This window comes from Amblyomma maculatum, chromosome 7 (genome assembly GCF_055883805.1).
Source record: "Amblyomma maculatum isolate TAMU_Amacu chromosome 7, ASM5588380v1, whole genome shotgun sequence".
NCBI lineage: Eukaryota > Metazoa > Arthropoda > Arachnida > Ixodida > Ixodidae > Amblyomma > Amblyomma maculatum.
Window position 1 is genome coordinate 59,877,287 of NC_139350.1, and position 23,049 is coordinate 59,900,335.

Here is a 23,049-nt window from a genome sequence, read left to right on the forward strand (position 1 = left end):
GGGCACTTGTAATTTTAATTTTTCTGGAATGTTTCTTTTTTTTTTAATTTAGAGTACGATGACGGTTTTCCGACCGAGCGATTTCTATACCTTCCCGTAATAATCGCGCGCAGATTCATCTGCCTTCTGTACTTTTATACGGAGAAGAAATTGTGCTGATCCTTTATACTAATTACCAGCACCTATAGCCGTAGAGGGAATAACAGAGCCGGCACTGAGCGTATGCGCCACCAAGCTATATGTTCAGTCCAGTCGAAAAATTCTAGAGTAAAATGAACCGAAAAAGAAGTGGCCTCCGCCTTTTGCTAGCCTGCCCTCGCGACAAACAGCCCGTTCGCAGTGTTCGGGTCTTAGGGAAACCTAGCAGTAAAGAAACAATCGCTACATGTCTGCATGTATGCGCCGCAATCCGAGGTGCACGGCCAGTTCACAATGAGCAATAACGAGCGCCATTTGGGAAAAGTGGCTCCTGTTGTCGTTTTTACACGCTTCGTGAAGCCATAAGCCCCGCATTAACCAACAATATATGTGCTAACCGTGTTAAATGCCGCGCATTTGAACACCCTCTACTTCTTTGTGCGCTCAGCAGACGCGCTCTTTGGCAACTGGCTCGCTTTCCTGCACCCTCAAGATAGCGTCGTGTAGGCTTCACTCGACGGGCGCGCCTTCCACTCCTGTAGTTTTTTTTATAACCTCTTTTGTTCTCACTTTTGTTTTTAGGAGTCCGCAATGCTTAAGAGGGTTTTTATTCAGTGCCCACTGTTTCATTTCTGCATTCTTATCGTTTCCCCATCAGTCATTCCGTCAGCACATAAATGCAGATTTTCACTTCTTGCGCTCCAAGATTACCTCGGAAGGAGACTGCAGCCATGAAATTAGGAGACGCCTGCTTCTGGGAAAGAGAGCCATGGTTAGCCTTGACCGCCTAGTAAAGAGCAGATACATTAGTTTGCCAACCAAGATCCGTATAACTCGTGCTATGGTCTTTCCAGTTGTGATGTATGGATGCGAGAGTTGGACTGTGAGGAAGGCTGACCGCCGAAGAATTGACGCGTTTGAATTGTGGTGCTGGCGAAGACTCTTGAGAGTTCCTTGGACTGCCAGAAGATCAAATCAGTCGATATTGTCGACCATAAACCCTGACTGCTCATTGGAGCGTCAAATTCTAAAGTTAAGGCTCAGCTACCTTGGTCATCTGATGAGAAGAGATGAGTCGCTGGAGAATGATTTGATGTTGGGAAAGGTTGAGGGTCACCGGAAAAGGGGTAGGCAGCGAACGTGATGGTTAGATGGCATCCTCGAGGCGCTGCAGATGAAGTTATATGATGTTAGGAAGATAGTGAGAGATCGGAAAGCGTGGCGTGATATGGTCCATAGGGTCACGAAGAGTCGGAAACGACTGAACGACTGAGCTGAACTGAACTGAGGCTTCAGTCGACGGGCGCACCTTCCACTCCAGAAGTTTTTTTTTTTTTTTTTAAGCTGTTTTCTTCTCACTTTTGTTTTTAGGAGTCTGCAATGCTTAAGAGGGTTTTTATTCAGTGCCCACTGTTTCATTTCTGCATTCTTATCGTTTCCCCATCGGGCATTCCGTCAGCACATAAATGTAGGGGACTTTATTTTCCTCGATTTGGTTTTGAACATGTCTTAACACACGCTTTTTCATACCTGCTCTTCAGGCCAGTGTGGTGCAGGCTACAACTGGGCCAAGAGCCAATACACGGAGGGCGCCGAACAGGTAGAGTCGGTGACCGACATAGTTCGCAGGGATGCGGAGAACTGTGATTGCCCGCAGGCTTTCCAGTTCACCCAATGCCTGGGGGGTGCCACCGCATCTGGCATGAGCTCTCTGTTCATCTCAAAGATCCGCGTGGAGTAACCGCGTCATGAACACGTTCAGCGTGGTCCCTTATCCTAAGGTATGGCATTGTCTTTGAGTCACAATTTCCGTGCATTTGAATCTGATCGCGCAAGGGACTTTCACAAGATATTCTCCTCGAAATTCCCTTCGCCGGTATGAGCGCGCCCATTTCTGAGTAGCTTTCTGCGTCTACCTCCAGGTTTCGGACACTGTCGTCGAGCCCTACAATGCCACCCTGTCCATGCACCGGCCGGTGAAAAATGCCGATGCAATTTTCTGCATAGAGAACGAAGCACTTTACTACCTCTGCTTCTGGAACCAGAGTTTCACGACTCCCACGTATGGAGATCTTAACCACTTGGTCTCTGCAATTATGTAAGGTGTGACCTCATGCCTGCGCTGAGTTTCAAAGCTGCGCACAGTACTGTATTCCTGTAATGAAGCGAATCAATTCATTTTCTTCAGTCCCTGGAGATTTTAACGCCCCTCCATCGCCTGCTTCTAGTGACGGCAGTGACCGGTTCAATGTGAGGCTCACTGGAAACGTAGCGGCCGCGACTGTTATTCAGAAAACATTTACACATATTCAAAAGAGCCGAACATGCATGAAGTGCCTTTCGCAGCACTCGTTTTGCAAAAATGCTTTGCTACAGCAAATACAAATAGAAAGCAACCCCGGCATTCGTGCCTGAGGCCTACACTTGAAGTAAGCATACTTGCTGCACCAACTAATTACAGGAAGCCAAGCAGGTTTCAGGATGCACTTAATCTTAATTGAAACCAGTGACGCCCCATGTAAGTTATCTTTCTCCACTAAGGGCGGGCCGGCTGAATTAGCCGCGTTTCACCTTAATCCACAATGTAACTCGCACCGCAAGTCTTTCGCTCCACCCTCACGGACTGAGACTGTAGCCGGCCGACTTGCCCTCTCACGGTCCAACACTCACTTCGCGTTGTATTTTATTTCGAGTTCTGTTGTGTCTCATAGCTCTCTCGTAATTGGTACTTGCCATGTTCCTTTCTTGACCTGTACAGTGCCCTTTCTGCTGGGACCTTAGCATGGTCTCCATCATGCGCATAAAATAACCTTTTAAAAGAAAACGTGTTGTGGACGTGTTGCTATAAATTATTGACATTACTTTTGTTACAAGCAAGAAATTCAATAACTAGGCGTTTTGTATTCCACCAGATATGGATGGCATAGTTATATTAACTACATTGGAAATAAAGCAGTGGCAGTTTTGGGATTTGGAAATTTACCATGGGACTTTTCTGTCACATTAAATCAATACTTGAGTAGCCTTTTGTTTGAACCCTTCATTCAATAATGCTTACAGAGAAAATAGAAGAAACATCAAGTTAACGGAAGCTTAAACGGCAAGTGGTAAAAGCCAGTAAAAGACATTCGAATTTTTCCACAGCAATTATTATCCAAAATAGGCATCAATACAGAAAGTCTGTTATGACATCCGCTATGTATAAAAATAGTGAACTATGGCTCAAGATGTTCGAGATAATTTTCTTTATTTCTTTCGGTATGAACTGTCCAAAACTTTGCATATACCATTAAGCCTGTTTGCCGCGAATTGAGTTTGTACTATCTCGTCATATATAGCATATGTAACCCCCTCCCCCCACCTTTTCTTCCCTTTTATTCCTCCTTGTAATACCCTAAGCGGTGGTGCAGATATCTGATGCAGCTGTTTTGGTCTCTTGGGTGCTGCAGGTGGCCAGGGCACATAACAGGAAAACCAAATTCGGTACTGAAAGTAAACCTTAAATGCATAATTTGTAAGGTTTGAGCCGGGCAGTAAATTGCGACGTCAATATTTTATTGACTATTTTAGCTTTTGCAGTCTCATGAGCGGTGTAATTTCTAGTGCCACACAAGACAACACACAACATAGACTGCGAGAATTCATTAACTTAATCGAACATATATTTCCCTCCCAGGCTTCCTGGGACATCTGAATGCTGAACTCCGCAAACTTTCCATGGACATGGACACCTGCTTCTGTTCCCAGGTCTTCGGCAGCAGGAAGCAGTTGTCACACCTTTTTTTTTTTTTTAATTTCTGTGCAGTGACAGTCAAGTGCACGTGGCACTTGTTTGTTTGAAAAGAAGTGTGTTCCTCTGTTTGCACCTCTGTGTCAATTTATTCAAAGAGCAGTAGGGCGCAAGACAAAGAAAAAAATTTCTTTTGAGAGCAGAATACTGTTCTAGGCCGTTTTTGTATACCAGCTTATCTGTGCCAGCATTAAGTGACATTTGTCACAGACTTTAAACTGCATGTGGAAGGATTTGGAGGTAGTTTCCTTTTAACGCCGTGCGCCGCGGCGCCGTGCGCTTGCGGACGCTAGAAATGTTTGTTCATGGTTGATGGTTATCGGCAGCTTTTTGTAAACTGTGGTGAGCTTTTCGTCTCCTGTTGGTGCTTGCATAACTAAAATCTGCAATTGACGACCAAAAAGTCGACTAAGCTGCACTGTATGGCTTTACCAGTTATCTCTTGGGACAGACTAAAAGCACATAAACTGAGTTCACTATTATAGACGGTAGTTCAATAACTGGGATTTTTTTACTATACCGTCTACTAGGGGAGGGCACAAGTGTGGCTGCGCAATAAGCAGACTGGACGAGAGCTGCCGGAAGCCTGAAAGTAGTTTACTCTCAGCCAAGGTACGACAATTCTCGTAGCGACCGCACTGAACATAGCAGATCTGTTGCATACTCTAGTCGCAAGGAGACGACCCGGGCACTTTCTTCAACAGGAGACATGTCCGTACGCCAAGTAAAGGCCTCTTTTGCGAATAATAATATTGACGTATAGCTATTTACTCTGATTCTGTATACCACTGGTTTGACTATTTTTCAAGGCACTGTAAAGTGTTTCGCACCTAGACTTCGTTCTTTTGAAACTGAACATGCAGACACTGACCACGTTTTCTTCGTTCTCAGGGTGTTGTAGAAACGACTAACTTACAAGGCAAAATTAAAGGGGGAATTTGGGGCATTACGTAAATTGTCGCCGTCAGACACATGCATCGGGCTTCCACTGTGCTGTAGAAGCAAGCATCCAGGTTCACACCACTGGGCTTAGAGGGAAATAAACCCAAACAGGCGTTAAGGTTTTCGCGTGATAGCTTCGTGATTTGGTTGTGCCATGGCTGCCTCCCATCACCAACAGTCCTGATAGGAACAGGCACTTAGCGCGAGACAAACATGATACCACTTGTGCGGAAAACGTCCACTGAGGCCGCGTTATCCTTTGTAAAGCCTTACTTTTCTGATGGCTTGATAGTATTCAGGACAGCTTTCAGCTTGGAAATGTAGCGTCAGAAATTGCAGCAGTCCCTTTCACGACTACGTTTTCCAGAGCAGCCTTGGACGCGTTTTATTGACGTTACCACCAGCGTCGGCACATGACGTTAGCGCGTTAGTCTGGTTTCACGAAAGCGTCGAATGATAGATGAAGTCATTGTCAGGATACACTGAAGACAGGAGTGGTACAAAAAACACCAGCATTCCCGCCGTACATAGGGAGGTGAAAACAGTATCGAGAGGTCGTCCGTCGACGCCTCACCCGTCAGCAAGTATCGCGGGTTTTCCTGAGAATAGTTTGAAGATACAAATAAGATAAAAAAGTTATCACTGCGAGAGGAAGAGGCTAAACATACCATGGTATGTTTACAAATGGTATGGCTAAACATACAAATAACTTTTGATGATTAACTTTTTAACTGTTAAATGTAGGCATCTGGTTGCAATTCGAAGTGACCTATCCTGGAATACACATATTGACAATATTTGTAGTGCAGAATTTAGAAACCTGTGTTTCCTCAGGCATTAACTTCGAAATTCCCCATCTGATGTAAAACTTCTTAGCTATCTTTCTTTAATCAGGCCCACGTTTGAATATGCGTGCATAGTGTGGGATCCGTACACTACAATGAAATATAAAAAAGCTTGAAAAAGTGCAAAGAAAAGCTGAGAGATTCGTCTTCTCTAAATTTTTGAAATCAGATTCGCCTTCGGAATTAATGCAAATTCACGATATACCACGCCTTGAAGATCGGAGAAAAAACTTTCGTTTAGAATTTCTTTCCTTTTTACTGACCAATAAACTAGGACTTGACCCGTCACAATATTTCATTCCTCAACCAGCCAGAAACACTCGGTACTACCACACAGATTTATTTTCTCCTTATTTTGCTCGAACTAACTTGTATAAGTTTTCGTTTTTTCCTCGCACCATCGCTGAGTGGAACTGTTTGCCCCAGGTCACCTCCATGAACTAGCTGCTCGCGTTCTTGAATTTTGTGTCGTGCCTTGTGGCTCTTTCTGAAAAACGAGGTTTATTGACTGCAGGCTCCTCGCTATATATATATATATATATATATATATATATATATATATATATATATATATATATATATATATATATATATATATATATATATATATATATATGCATATATATGTATGTATGTGTATATGTATATGCATATGCATATAATGTGTATATATATATATATATATATATATATATATATATATATATATATATATATATATATATATATATATATATATATATTCCCCTTTTTTTGCCTTTGAAAGTTCTTTGTAAGTGTCTTGGTTTTATTACATTGCAAACTCTATGTTGTAAGTGCGTTTATGCTGTAAACTGCTTCGGTTTGTATAATCTTATCTGCTTGTTTCTTTGCTATATATAGTGCCCTACTTGCTTGGACCTAACCACGGTTCGCAGTATGTTTGTACATAAAAAATAAAACAAATATTTGCAGCCGGTTATTACTAATAGCCTGATCAGCTATTATAATTTCGAACACGTGATTACCCTCGATGCTGTGGCACAGCAGGTTTCAGCTATATGCCGCGAAAAGAGGCGCGTCCTAAAAACCTGCGCTCTAAGCAACGCCTTCGGCGCCGACATCTTCTAACGCAAAAGTCACATAACATTTTTCCTGCGCAGTCTAGAGAAGCTTCTTATAGAGTAAGCGGGCTAACTATTCTTGTTTGGAGGAAACTACAAACTCCTTCCCCAACCCTGCGGTTTACTCACACATAATTCTGGACAGCATAAGCTCATCATGCACTAAGTGCGAAGAGAAAGCCGACCTTAATCATATCCTGTGGGATTGCTCAGAGGACCCGCCTCCCAAGACTCTCATAGAAGCTCCCTCACTTGAATCCTGAGAGGAAGTGCTGCGTAACGCGAGCCCCGGTATACAATTGGGCGCCGTAAACCACGCTGAAGAAGTCGCTGCAAGCCACCAGCTAACGGCCACTTGGCTCTTCCACTAAGACAACTCCCGACAATAAAGTTTTCTCTCTCTCTCTATTCTCTGACACTTTAATATGGTAATATTTCTCATCTGCTTCGAGGTATCCGAACCTGTTTTCGTATGTCAAAAAGGCTATATTCAAATATATTTGCATGGCGACCTTCCCAGCTACAACACCTGGTATACTTAAGTGGCAATGTACCTATCATCGGATCACTTAAGCAATGCAACCTGTCTTTGTTACAAGCACGTAGAGCGCGTTGATGGCCACAAAAAAGGTGAGCAGGATTTACTGGGTACGTCGGTGACGTCAGTTCTCATCTAGGTAGCTCTGTTAAATGAGGGGAACTGGACACCTTCGAGGTTTAAGTCCTCTGGTTAGCTGAGGAACAGGGCAGAAACTAGTGTTAAAATACGCTTATAACTCTTTTCCCAAACTAAGCGGGAGACTGCGGCAGATGGCCAGAAGTAGAGAAAGTGCTAAAAGAATATTGATCTGCTTTGGGCATACATTTCATGCACAATGTCTCAGAAAATATATAGAGTTTCGAGGTGCCCGAATTTGAAATCGTGTACAATCTGTCCTTTGTGCCTCTGGATTTAGAGCTATTGCGGAGGCCCGCCAGATGTGCGAAGTGCTCAGCGTCCTAAGACATCTGCGGGCGGGCCTCTTATAAACTAATGCGCATTGTGCCATAGCGTATATATTTATTTATTTGTATTTTTACCTACTTTGTCCTTTCTTTCCATCGCTCACCTCTTTGATTTCGTCTACCACTTCCTCACTATCCTTGTATTTCCGCCGCCCCAGTTGAAGTGCCTCAGATATCAGAATGGGGATACCGGGTTTGGCACAAACAGCTTTTCATTCCTATACAGTGCTATACCTGTTTTTGTGCAGGAACGGCAGTCTAGCGGGACGGTTTCCATCGGGAGGCTGCCGGGTCTTTCTAGGCTTGGTTGGCGACCGAGCCCTACGAGGGCCTCAAGGATGACGGGCGAGGATGACAGTGGCCGAGCGGCCAGGTGGTGACGGTGGAAGCTTCTGCCTTTTCATGTCATGGCTACCGTAGTAGCGGCCCACTGTCTGATCCCGGAATTGTCCAGTACCTTTGCTGGATGTAACCCTCACAAGCCGGCTTTGTTGATTTACAATGTCAAGCGACCTTAACAGTGCCTGCTCAAGATCACGCTTCGGCCAAAAATGCCATACATAGAATGCAATGCATTTGTGTGTTCTAAATGTATGCGAAATACTTTAAATGCTATAGTAGTATTCGAAGAACAAGTAAGATGCAAAGCCGGATGAAGTGTCACTAGTTATCCTACGCTCACAAGCTGAATTTGATAGACGTTACCTGTCCCTGTGGTGAGCTTAAAGCAAAAACACGAAAAGAGAAGATTAGGTGTACAAAGAGTGTGACTAGAATAAATCACTAATAATGAAATTGCATCAAAGTGCACGAAAAAGTTTTTTATTTAGCTTTGGAGCAGTCTCTCAAGAAAAGAAAATAACAAAACTGGAGGAAATGTGTCCGTGGTTGATAGTCCTTGACGTGCTCTTTGGCTACAGGAGCAAACGCCTTGGACCCCAGGAGTTCTGCCGCATATGTCTAAGTGATTCCTGCATGCAAGCTGACAGTGCTCGGAGAACGCAATTTTGTGATCGACTTCACAAATAGGAGCATAACTGAGGTAACTGCTTCGAGCATCTCTAGCAAGTACAGAGAAGTCGGTTGGGCAGCCATTTTGCTTCAAAGGTGCCGGCCGTGCAACCACTGTCTCTTCGGCAAGTCTGTGTAGTATTATAGGGACAGCCGCCGACATCTGACCCCGGGAGCGCGTTCTGATGGTGGCGTGAGTGCTGCCGCGAGGGCGGACGACCCGTGGATGACCTGTGACGGTCTGCGGAAGCCTGGCTACATGGCAGATGGCGGCGAGAGAAAAGGATAGAGGTAGCACATCCATCAATTGGAAGTAGGGAAGGTGTAGAACCAAAGTGGCGGCTATGCGGCCATTGTGAACGTTGATGCCAGGCCCTGTCCCCAACGTCTCTGTAGGCAGTGATTTAAATCCGGGTGTGCACTGGCGTCAAGCAGTGCGGGAGGTGTGGACTAAGAACTACATGAATGTCAAATGGATGCAAGTGGGTGGTGCAAGCGGAACGCGGGCAAAGCGACAGCGGTGATTGCTTTGAAGTGGTGGCATACAAGGACCATAGCTTGAAGCCATCAGACCTTGTCCGTGTTTGTAAAATGGTGAACCGCTGGCACGGACAACCGCCACTCCGTGGAAGTCGCGCCGCCCCCGCTGCGTGGAGTCATTGTCTTTCCTGCCATAGCAACTGAATTCACGCCTGTAGAGAACGATGAGCCGTCAGGGTAGTTGGAAATATTGTTAAACAATCCAGTAACCATAACATGGTCTAAAGTGTAGATCCTAATCCTAATACTTATTACAGCAGCTGTACTGGACAGTGAATTTCACATTTTATTAGGTTGCCAGTGCCATTCGCAACGCAGCCTTCAAAATTGACACTGCACGCTGCACTTCTTGAACGGCAGCGTATCGAGAACTTGATCAGATTAAAGGCTTATGTAGAACATTAGTCGCCTCAGGGTTCATGTTGGCAAGGAACCTTGCGTGGTTGCTGATTGGACCGATTGTCTAAAATTAGCTGGTGCTTAGCTTTAGTTAAGCCTGGTAGATTGCGAAAGCAATAAGAGCATGGCTACGCTATAATTCCGTTGCCGTTGTTCTGTTTCCTGAAAACGTCGTTGCCGCCTAGTTGCATTCCTACGTTCTTGACTGCTGAGTTAACACGCCGACAGAGTTTCTTCACTGTTCAAAGCGTCCATTACATTATATTCAGAGTCGTCACCGGTTGAGGATCATTCAAGAGAGGCGCGGCGCGCTCGTCTAGCTGCATTTTGAGCGCGCCGTCGAGCAAGGCGCTGTTCCCGTTCTTCATCTATCTCTGTAGCCAGCTGTCATTTCCTGGCTTCATCCAGACGGCGTGACTTGTTTCTGTTTAGTGCCTCAGCTGAGCAAGCGCGAGCATTTATATATCCATGGTTCTCCTCCTCCTCCTCCTTTCAACTGCTAGAGAAAAGGTGACAGCAGTGCCTCCACTGGGTAGCAGCACGGCTCCAGCTGCAGTGCGCCGTGCCTACCGACCGATGCCACCCGACGACTCGACTTGGTAGCCCATCTCTCGGAGCTGGTATGACGTCACAGTGATGTCATCATCTCATCCGAGGCGCGCCGTGCCTACCGACCGCTGTCACCCGACGACTCGACTTGGTAACCGATCTCTCGCAGCTGGTATGACGTCACATCTATCTGGGGTCATTAAAGGTCACAAGTGCCTACCGACCGTGGTTACGCAAAGGCTGAAAATGGGTGGGGTATTGCTTTCGCAATAAGATATTTTTGCTTATCACTGCAACACTGCAACTCGCCATGGCAGTGGCTATGGTGTCAAGAGCCGAAATGGTAGAGGTATGTGATCTAACATTTCGTAATGAACGATGCTGTTTTGCAGGGTTCCGCGTTGATGTTTTCACACCCCCTGGTTTTACTTGGCGCGCACACACATCTTACCGCAGATGGTCATTATTTTAACTTCGTCTCCATCTAAGCGCGCCTTCTACGGCCGATATTTGTTTCAGCGACCTCTGCCTCAGCGTCCGAACGTCATTCGTCCACTGATCCCTCGCTGCGCGGGCATCCGGAACTCATCAAGTATGCATGGTCGAATACCGCGACCGCAGAGGCCGTATTTAGATGGATGCGAATTGATTTATTTTCTTGGTTTAGTGGCCTAGAGAGATTCCGGCAGTAAATGACGCCGTAGTGAGGGGCTCCTCGCTAGTAATGACCACCTGGAAATTCCCAGTCGAAAAAGCTATAGCGGATTTTCAGTTGTCACAACACACATTTTGTGGTTTCTGACAGTGAACTTCTGACAGCAGAAATATCTGAAGTTAAGACAGAAACGTACTACAGAACTACAGACTAGAGAAAAGTACGACAGAGGGAACTGCGGACCCATAGGGAAGTACTATAACACTGCAGAAACGTCTGAAGTTTACGACAGCACTACAGAATATTTTGTCGTATTTTTGACCCAGTTCTGCAGTTTTTTTATTGTGTTTTCTTTTCAGTTTTCGTGTCCTACTCCATGTAGCACGCGGAGACCGCAATGACGACCGGCGCCCGACGCGGAACTGCCGTAGAGATCGTAGAAAATTAAATCAACGATGTTGCTTAGTTTCCTTTTACTCCGATAGCAGAAGAAAACTTAGCATCTGAGTGGAAATCGGGCTATGGCAGTGTGACGAGAGTAACTTCGCACAAATTAAAAATAAAAATAAAGTAAACGAGGCAAGTGCGCTATGGCGAATAAGCAGCCGTACCTACAGGGGTAGTCAAAGGTTCCCAAGCCGCAGGATCTGCTTCTGAGCAGTATAGTCAGGCAGCTACGACGGTCCCAAATCTCAAAATACATGTGGAGGGTAGAAGAAGCATTATTCTAACCTCTGAGATAATTGATTGCTTTAATGGGATCTCAGGTGCCAGAATATGCTGCCCAGAATCGAAACTTGTGGCCTGGGATCTTTTGACTAGCCCTGTAAGTCAAACTTAATTTAGCAGTGCAAACCGTGGACTATTTTTTAATGCAGATGAAAATATAGCGCACAAACTCCAAGCACGTTTATTAAGGTATATGATCACTATCGGAAGCACATACGCCTTCACCTACTGTGTGTTCTCACACTTGACTTTCGCGTAAAAATTAAGCTTTAGAGACTAGAGAATCTTATGATGATCAAAATAACAGACTATAAAGCAGACACTTTCAATCACATATTTTCAGAAAAATAAGCCTAAACAAATTCATCTCTTCGTTATGATATATCTGGCTGCAGCTAAATGGAAACTGCAGCGTTCCATGGATTAGGCATAATTGTGACAGCCTTACTTAATATCGGAAACAAAAGTCATAGCATTATTCCTGACACACACAGGATGCAGCTGACGCGAAAGTGTTTCTGCCTTTCCAGTTGGGGCCGCAGTGGCCGCAAAACTTGTTCCTTTCCCTTCCATTTGGCTGCACTTGGTGTTTGGACGGCGTCATCCTCAGCCTGCATGTTCTTGGCTAGTGAGCAATTCAAGTGCTGTGGTAGTGAAAGACAACCATACATCCCATGCATTTGCCTCCGCTTTAGGCCACTGAGCTGCCGCTGCAGCCTTTTTCTCCGTGTGCGAAACTGTCAGCCTCTCACGCTGTACTTCAGGCAATGCGTTTGTCATCAACATTCATCCGCTTTAGGACGACCGTTCCCATGTGCCTAGAACTGCCATTTACCTGGCTCTAGGAAGTCGAATGAAATCGCAGAACTGAAGCGTCATCTGGTAGCACGAAACGCGACATATCAAAAGGCGGGAGATTTGAATCACGATGGCTGTGTTAAGGGTTATCGCTGGTGTGAAAGCTCCTCAGTGCAATGCGCTCACCAAATCGGGGCCCGTATGCAAGCGCATTCGTTTCTGCGTCAATCGCTCTGAGCTCCATGGATTTTTCGTGCATTAGGGGGATACTGGAGGCTTAGGGTACATTTAGTACGTAATATTGAACTTTAGAGCACAAGAGCGACCAAGGCTAGGATGAGCTAAACACAAGTTTCGAACGTGCTGTTACTGAGAAAATTCTACCATTCGTAAAATTGTTTAAACGCCCGATTCTCTGAGACACATAAAATTATGCATAGAATAAGCAAGTGTCTTTTTACCTACAAATGACAAGGGCTGTAATGATATGTGTTCATGTAAAATAATTTAAATCCATTTACGTGAAGAGCATATACGACTCATCCGGTCGAAAACCGCCGCCGTACCCGAGTTTTTGCTTGGGCATTGTCAGGAATTATTGGAAGCGTATGGAATGTGAAAATAAAAATGAAAACCTGTAGTTTATCGATAATTGCCAGGTAAAGGATGTCAAAATTAATGAGTGGCTGGTTGTTAATACTAAATCCTAATTATGAATAATTACAGCTTTCTAAAATAATATAAAACTTTGAAAAAGGAAAGCAGAAAAAACGATCCAAAATAAAAACAAAAGAAATAGAAATAAGGAAAAAGTAACTAAAATAAAAACAACCGAGTCATGGCTTCCTAGTCTGTCGTAGCTAAAAAGTGGCAATTTGTGAGTCATCGTGCCTTACTCCGTCATAACTTAAAAAATTGATATTTATTTTTCATTCTGCCCCAGTCCATCTTGCTAAAAGTGTGGAGTCATTGCATCGTAGTCCGTCATTGAGAAAAAGTAGATCAAGCAAACCAACGAACGCTATCGCTTCTACTTTTTACGTGAAGCTTCAGCAGCCTTCAAATTTTTTTCTTTGTTCTTCAAACTGTTTAAAGGCAATTAATATGCCGTTTATCGCGAGTTCATCACCGCACTTTTCGCGCAGGTATTTTGTGTTGTTTCGTAATAAAAATGTGCGCATAAGGTGGTTGTGTCCTATGCTAAAGCGACACAGGGGTTGTTTTTTTCTCTACCTAAAAAACTTAAAAAGTGTTTGTGCTATTTTAGAAGGGAAAGCTGGCCATCAGAAAGACCATAAACTAACATGTGGGGTTAAGCATGAAACAAAGTATGTGCCGTGTGCTGAAGCTGTAGTCTACAAAATCCCACTATCATGTGGACAAGTGTACATTGGGCAGACGGGGCGGTGCATTAATACACGTTTGAAAGAGCATGCAAATAACTTGGACGCTAACAAATATACTATACTAATCTCGTTGACCATGTCCGTGACTGCGAATCTTGTTATCCTTCACTGCACTATTCTGATATCCTTTATAAGCACCCGGCCCGCTTAAAGGCCCACTGTCCACCCTCCGGTCGAAAATATTTTCTTCCCCGGTGACTGTGCGACTTCGCCCCTAGAACGCAAGGCCGCAAAATGTTTTTGAAAAGAGTAACTAATAACGCAGTTACAACCACCGCAATCACCCGATTCTATCATGTCTCTCTCCTTCCGTTCCCTCGCAAAGGTTTTTCGCTCTCCTGCCCTAGGTCGTCTAGCCTCCGCAATACAAATTCCCCTTCCTCCTCCGCGTTTGGCGGGAGGTGGGGAGTGGCTCTCCGCGAGCGCGAAAAAAAAAACGGTCGAGGGAGCGCGCGCCGCTGGATTCAGTCTGGTCGTGGCGAGGGAAAAGCGCGCAGCGAGCGGTAGAGACCCATCCTTCTCCCGTCAGTCAGCGAGACGGACCAATGGACGTCGTTCGTGGTACGTACGTCATTACTGTGGCCCGTCGGGCCAGCGCAGGAAACGGGGAAGCTCGCTTCCCAAAGGAGAGCATGAGAGAGCTTTGAATAGTATTTTCGATGCATTGCGGCGCGCGTGTCAATGTAGCATTTTGCACAGACTATCTCCGGTACCTGATCGAAACACTGGGCTCCTTTGCTTAAAAGGGCCTTCCCTGGACAGTGGCCCTTTAACACGTGAGATAATGAAGGCCTACCACATGAAGAAAAAAACTAGGTTGTGCGTTAGTAAGCCATCCATTTTTCTGCATGAAAGCGAGATTGCGTGCCTGCATCTTACGTAGCAACACGTGTTTTTGGTTGTCCACTTCTTGATAGGGTGGTCATCTTTTCCATTTATTGTGTTCCCTCTTTGAATAATCTTTCATTTGTGAGTCAGCGCTCGTCTAGTGTTTCTTTGCTCTGGCGCTTGTCTTTTGCGCTGTTTTTCCATCCAAAATAAAATCAGTTGACTAAAACATTCCTGGGGCCTGCAAATCTTCCATTCTCATAATATCTGTTTTATGGAATGCAATATGTAGTTGGCCTGGTCTTTCCATGCAGCCTGCCATTCATCTCTCACTCTGAGGTACATTTTCAAACAATACTTTTGTGGCATGTTCAATTGTTCTATTTGACAAAATCCACTTATGGAGGATGTGCATCAGCTTTTTCGTTAACGTCACAATGCCAAGATGGATGGAAGCCCAACGTTTTGTTTCTGAAATGTGGCTATGTTGTGAATGATGTTTAATGTTAATTTTTTTCGGCATTTCTTCGTTTAAATTTCGCTATATTGGGCGAAGTAGAAGTTGTTCATCTCGAGGACCAGCGCAGAACAAAGAACGAATGGAATAGAAGACACAGCCGCGGCCTAACAGTTGGTGGTTTATTTAAAAAAAACACCTCAGGGAATATAAATGGTTTCCGGTGTTTTCTAGAAACGATAGCTTCAACTGCGAATGTCCTATTTTGTTTTGAGTATTCCCTCTTACGTGCGACAAAAAATCACTCCTTTTACGGAAAGAAAATTTTGTATGCAGTTCGCAGAGGAGTGGAGCCAGTCGACAGGGCAGCGCCTGTAATAAACCTTTTTTGTGGTTGCATCTACTCTTGTTTGAGGAGAAGGCAGTTAAATTTTTTAACACGACTGCGGTAACGTACTATTCGAGCGAATCGTATTTCGGATCCGTCAAGGCACAGTGGAGAGGGCCAGCTATGCCACCTGGCATAAAAAAAATTTTTAACACACCTTGTAAACAAGCCCACTCTGCTGAAAAAATGGTCTTTGACCTTGTCATTGTATACAAATACTGGCAGTGGCTAAACTCAGCCAAGTCAGGATATTGAAAACGAAAGCAGTAGTAGTGCATGAGGCCGAATCGTGTCTCTTTTGTTGTTATTGTCGCACCTTCCTATCCACCGCCTTGCGTCGTCGCTTTGCAAGTCTCTATTGGCGACATTCGGGAGTTTGTATCACTCACTCAGCTCTCTCAGCTTCATTTTTACTACGTGCCACTTCTTCACGGCGACCCATGTCAGCATGATCAGTAGATTCGGCTTGAAGGCGAGCGTGGTCAGCGCCTACACTATGCGTTGTTGCCTCATTCATGGAATAGCACAACAGTACCAGTTGTTGGGCGAGTTGGTGTGCACAGTGATCCATAACAACAGCGCGGCAGACAGGACATAGAAGAATGGGCGACATCCCCCCCCCTAAAGAGCGCTGACTAAGAACTGAAATGTCTATTAGCTACCAGCCAGTATAAATACTGCCCTGGTGGCCAGAAAGGAAACAGACACGCTTGACGTGCGTGAGATTCAAAATGCCAGTACATTAGGCACGTGTCAACAGGCAGGTGTGATACCTGGGAAAAAAACTCTGTCCGCTTAACAGCAGGCACAGGTTAATATTCACAATTTAAATAACGAATTTCCTTATCTGACAACGCTACAAAGGGAGCACTGATACATTGTTCTGATGTCTTAGCTATTAAGTGGGCTTCTATTATTTCCCTTGCTAGCGTGTCCCGGTTCTTTGCTATCACGGAGCATTCCTTATACAGGGGAAAATAGACATTAGTACCATCGTCGTCTTCATCGTCTTCTTTGCAGTGTCTGCAGTGTTTGGCTGCGTGGCCTGTGATAGCTACACGAGAAACATTGTATTCGTGCTCCTTTAACCTTTCGTTAACACATCGGCAAGTTTGGCCGATGTAGCACATGCCGCATGACATTGGCAGAGAGTAAATTACTCCTTTTTGGCAGGGAGTACCACATTACCACAAATTAATCTCTGCTTCGTCTTGTGCTACGTTCGCGGCCGGGGCACACCGTCGTAACGTGGCTGGGTGGCGATGTCAACTTGTAGTCTTGTCGTGATCTCGTCGACGTTGTCGTCTTGTGGATCGGCGATTTAATGGCTGCGTCGTCGTCACTCATAGTCGACGATAGAGGATCTTCGTGTTTTCGCCCGGAAGCAACCTCACCTCCAAGGTTTGCTCTGTTTAGTTTCCCCTGCACGGGCTAGGGGACCTTCCGCACTCACCTTTTTTCTTTCCCAAGAAACGCAAACTACATTCATTTCTGCGCGTGAGTATTATATTTACTGTCTTGTTCTTAGCAGTAATCTTATTTTTATAAATTAATATTTTTCCCCACAGTTCGCAGAGGCCCGTTGCATCGTTCATCATCATTATTATTAAGTTGATACCGCTGGCGATAGGCAGCTGCACGCGTTTTCTTTCATGTAGAGCGACCTGTTGCATTGACCTTGTCAACATCGCTGACGTGCTGGCCGTGCTGGCATCATTTCTGTATACTTCTGGCTCCACGTGCGGCGCTTTTTGTTCAGGGTACATTTGCCATTAGGCATAGTGACAAAGCTGGCTGCGCGGTAATTGAACGTTGGGACGCTTCAAGTTTGGAAAAACCATAGAACGAGAAGGACAAGTTCTGCACAAAGCATATTGCGCGTGATGCGGGGAGTGACAAGTAAGAAGCTTTCGAGAGTCTCTTTTCGCTTTATCAAGAATAATGCCTCTCACTTTCCTGACAGCCTGAAGCCATGTCAGCTGCCGAGAGATCCGAGTTTTCACGTTCGACTGCAGTTTAAGCCAAAGTGGCCGTACACCACACCCTGGGACGTCAGATATTAGTCGACAGCACGGAGTGGTCGACGGGCACTAGCTGCGTGCCATACGGGTACTTCCGCCTAGTGGCTCACGCGACGGAATACGTCTTCGTATTGCTACGATGGTATTGCTACGAAGCACGAGGAACAGCTCCTCTTCCATGCCCTGCAACACAGCGCGCTGTGCGGCGCTGGGTGAGGTCGGCGCCGACTACGCACGCAGGGATGGGCCCGATCACGAGCAGCAGCAACTCTACGTCCGACACCATCCTTATCCAAGAGGAGGATGTTCGTGCTGATCACAAAATCCATTTTCACTGATTCACCGGCGAATGGACTATTGTCGAAGACCAGGCTCGACAGCTTCCCTCACCTCTGCCTGAGGCCCAGCTCTGGAAGCCCGTGCTGGGCTTCCAGAGCTTCCAGTACCAGTGGAGGCGGCGAGCAACATTCCTCTCTGCAGGCTGCTGCTCGGGACGTACGCTCCGTTCTTTGTGACTCGGCACGAAGCGGGCGATTTGCAGTGCTCTCATCCGGGCATCACGCTCCACGTGGCCACTGTGCGGAACATACTTGTGCAGATCAATCGTTTTTACGGCATTGATGTTAAATCGTTTGGTAGCGCTGTTAAAATGGCATTGATGTCAAAATAAAAACGCTTTGATTGATTGAAATAAAACTTATAGGTCGGGTATAGTCACTGCAAAAAGTCGAAAGGGTTTTACGAATAACTTTCGAATATTTTTCAGTGTTAACTGGTCCAGAAGGGAAGGATTCCAGAATTCCACTCTTCATCCCGGTTACGGCTGTCCTTTTGCTTCGCGGGGAGACCCCAGCGACGACCACGCGGCTTCATTCGGGACATAGCCACAATAAACCTCAGGCCAAGAGCAAGTCTTGAGGTTTTGATCAATTTATTAATTGGAGGCTTTTATTTTATGAAGTACAGGTTGAAAAATATGTGGCCCCCGTTCCTATTTCAGAACACCGGTGGCCGCCGCTGCCGCCTTGAATCAGTCGACGAGCTTGCGCTGATCTTCCGGATCGTTGCTAGACAGTGCCACTTTCCGCTGCTCGAGCGATTGAATGTTTTACAGGAGCATATAGTGTTTTTCCTCCACAGCCCAATGAAATGGGAAAGCTGAGCGTTATACCGCACCAGGGCCATGTATTAGGGTATTGTTAAAAAATGTGTGTACAGGTTGGCATATGAATTTTTTGCAGAACATGTTAAGATATGGCTTCTTCCATTTTGAGATTTGTATCAAGTGAACAATATATTCTGTTCAGCGTCGGGGTCTCTAGGCTGCCTCCGTTATTTGGGCGGTGTGGGGGAGGGCCATAGGCGTGCGCACAGGGGGTGGGCAGGAGGGTGCTGCTGCCCCCCCCCCCTCTAATCTGCCAAGTTTGCCCTATACCGTCACTCTGTCGGACCTGTGCCGTCGTTTCGATACAAGGGTAGGGTTACTGTAATTTTTTTACTATACTGGCGGCCGAGGTCTCGTTCTGTTGCGTTCCAAGTCACCTTTTCCCCCGGAAAGCCGGGGACTAGAAACGCGTCAAGATCAAGAGAAAGCGATAGTTTTTTTGGAATCAACTGTGTGCGTAGTGTCATCAGTCCTCTCGGAGCGAACAGAAAATTTGCCTTCCACAGGCAGCTCATTTATGTCAGCATGGTGTACTCCTCGGTATTCACGAGCCTCCTCAACATATTTTATTTATTTAATTTATCTCCATTGTCAGGCAAGTGAGAATGCACAAGCGATGTTACAAAGGGAGTCAGCGACCACTTTCCGCTTGTACTCTTGATATAGTGTCCCTTAAGCCCCCTATTCTCGGCTTCGGTGTCATTGTTTGTTGTGAGAAAATCAAATTCAGACAGGTAGAGAAAGACCCAGAGCTCCTTCACAGAGAGCCACATTGTTTTGAAGTTCGGAATTTTTCAATCGCCTAGTATTCTGAACGCACACGGGCTTCCAGTGCCTTCTGGAGTTTATCACGACTAGAAGCTTTAGTCACGTGTGACATTAGGGCAAGGGCGTGATATGCCGTTTTCTTTTTCTACGGAACCACCTCTGCCATACTTGGACGGTGCGGAAATCGCAGAAAGATATTTTACTATCCGGAAATGCTTAGCGAGTGCTTGGCTGTCATCTGCTATCCGGTAAACTGTGGGACAAGATAATCATACCACTCCAGAACACAGTTAAAGTTTCAGAGATACAGTAAATGGTCTCAAATTTCACGTTAAAAAGGCGTCTTTAAACAGTGCCTCTTTGAGTTATCCGTGCCTGCAGCATTCGGGGTTTTGCCTCCCGCCAAACCCTCTCCCTCTACTCCCACTCCCTTTTCCAATAGGGCGTGCCTTTCCCTTCCTATAAATAAATCAGTTTAAAATCAGGGCGTAATTCTGGCTCCTCCTTGCGGTCACGTCGCGAAGTTATTCTCTAGCAGCATGGACTCCGAGATCTGGAGGCCATGCTAGCATACGCTCCTCGCGCAAACCCGGGGGGTAAAGCTGAGCTGAGACAAAAAAAAAAAAAAAGAAATTCCCACATGTAGTGCCGCCATTATCAAACTGATCACTGTGGCCAGCATAGCTTTTCCCCGCGATGTCAAAAATGAGCAAAGTTTGGATTGGAGTTTTAAAAACTGCAGTAGAGAACGCAGCTTTAAAAACTTTTTACGCGCTTTTTCATGTTTTGAAACACTTTTCAGAGAATTTTTGGGGCATAAGGAGTTGATGTAGGGCAACTGTGGATTATTTTCCCAAGGAGATGCTCCGAGTTTCGGTTTAAAACTTTGGTTTTCTACTGTCTCTTCAGCTTCAATATGCAAGATCAAAGCATTCAAAATAAGAAGCTGTTCGTAACAAACACGCGCTTGCGCTCTCATGCATCTTGGTGGAATTTTCATGCGCACATGTGAGCATTGAACTTACATTTGGAAATTTCATGGCAAGTTTTTCTTTCCACTACGAGAGCTATACCAGAACTATGGACAGCAAGGCGTGCGAACGAAAACATCCCTAGAGAAATGACAGCAAGCGAACTAGACGTTTTATTTTTATTCGCCGGTTTTCTTGCGAGAACAGCTGTTCAACGCTACGAGTTTGCCCCCATCTCAGTTAGACCAGAACACGCTGCTCTGCTCACAGCATTCTCAACCGTCATTTATAAAAGAACACAGGGCAGGTAAAGTGAACAGTAAACACGCAAGCGATCACTCTTTGACGTTTGCTGTGCGGAGCGCTGGCCATCCAGAATAAGCCAGGAAGAGGGTGAGATGCGTGTGTGCTCGACGGACGAAATGCACGCTAAGCGCGTAACAATCATAGGGCTAGCTGGCCTTAGTACAGTGGTTAGAATGATAAAGTGTGATTACCGCCAAGCGGCGCCTATGGGGAGCATTGAAGCCGTCTGGTGATGCTTCCGCTAGATGGCGCACCTTCTCGCTTACACGTCAGGTCGGCGCATGAAACGCGTGCTTGAACCCTGGAGTGTGCACGGGATGTGGGCGCTTTGCATTGTTTTCTGGTGCAAATTCTGCCTCACGGTGTATGATGAGCAGGCGACAAAGTCATTGTTTTGTACCTCGTTACAAAACCGAGTACAAATCCTACTAGATATAGTTGTTCGGTGTTCGAAATTATTCAAAGACGCAACGCTGCTGTTTTGCGAGCTGCTTTGGAAAATAATTACTGTCACGTCAGCTTTGGCACGTTATTTATGGCACAACTGCTATGTTAATTGATAGAACGAGCGTGGGTGGCCCCTTTGTACGGCGTATTCCGGACAATTTTTCTGATTGTGCCTTGATATGCATGTGTCAAAAACCGTTTCAAGGAAAATTTCAACAGCACTCAGGAAGCCAGGTGCACAGATTGCATCATTCGGAGGCTTATTCCAGTCCAGAATTGTTTTAGGGAAAAACAAACACTTAAATACACTAATGCGGCATTGATAACTCAATCTTTTTCGTGTTGTCTCGAATACCAGTACAATCATTGTAAATGCTGTACAAGAACTTAGGTCAGCAGATTTTTCTTCGGGCTGCTAAAGTCTTCCACCCAATACGGTCGCGAAGTTCAGAGCTCTTGATACAAAAGTGATAACTGCCAGTTATTTAAATAACGTAACTGAAGAACTGAAAAAAAAATGGCGGTAATTTAGAAATTTTCCCAATGCTTCAGGGCCTGCTAATCAATTATAAAATGAAATTTCGTTGTGCAGCACAGGTGTTTTTTCTTGTCTCACAGAAGAAAAACAGCCAAATTAAGCAGCCCAGGCAAAATGAGTAGTGAAGCAAGACAGTAACTGCAAAAACAAAATTACTACTATACCTAAGTGATTCTTCAGCTGCTCGCCTATCTATTCGGAAAACAAAAAAAAAATTCACGGTAAAAAAAAATTCAGGGGTGGTTTACTAGCATGGATATACATGCAATGTTTACAGCTCATGTTTAGAAAAGTATTGCCTCCTGTAGCTTTGTTATGCCATGCCTTGCCACGTTTAGCTAAGTACTTAATTAGGTCTCCTTAATCCTAATGAAAACCCAAGGAACTATTTAACGTCTTTAGTGTCACTGTGTCATATAGGATGAAGCCAACGACCTTCGATCAACGCGCAGCTTGAATGACTGGCAGCTTAATACGTGAAAAAAAAAGAAAGAAAAACTGGGTACCGAAATTGCGGAGTGGTCTATCTAGCACTGTGGCCAGCAAAGTTAATCTTTTTACCTCAGCCAGTGTCTGGTGGCAGTTACTGGCGGCAAGTGTTTCTTGGAGTGATTGCTCAAAGGAGGTTTTAAAGCCACGCCGGCGAAGTCCCGCTTAGAATGCTGGTTGTAATTCTTCCGCTTAAAAATGGCCGCTGCATAGAATAATAAAATTACACCGGCATGACTCAGATAGTTGACAAATAAATAAAGATGCCGTGTAAAAGTGGAGGTCGCAGTAAGAGCAGAAAGTATGCATCGGATCTTGAAGGGATGTCTCAAACGCGGCTGATTAACCGCGCGGCGAGCAGACGACACGCAGTGAGCGGACGTGTAAGCGTTTGTCAACGCCCCCTGGATCTCCCGCTCCGGAGCATCACGGAAGGGCTTCAGAGTCGGCAGCGCGGTCTGCACACTTGCCTTAGGATAACAACACAGAACAATCATGACTCCTATAAGACCTTATAATAGATACGCGACGCAACATACCATCACAAAAGTTCCGGACGCGACGATTTTGCCGTTGTGCGCCGCGATCTTCCAACGATCTATGTTGCCAGGTTCAAACCTTGTTCGTCGGTCAGGTTTTGCAAGCAAATGTCATCTGGCAGCCATCAAACAGTTTGATGACGGCGGCAATCACGCGGTCAGCGCAAGTAGAGTGTTCTAGAAAGCTTTGTAGTGGTACAGTGAACTAGAATATTGGGTAGT

At 45.4% G+C, this 23,049-nt stretch overlaps 1 pseudogene; it reads left to right on the top strand.

Moving 5' to 3' along the window:
• Nucleotides 1-385: 385 nt before the first annotated feature.
• LOC146183525 (tubulin beta chain-like) lies at nucleotides 386-8,203 on the top strand (annotated as a pseudogene).
• The last annotated feature ends 14,846 nt before the right edge of the window (nucleotides 8,204-23,049 follow it).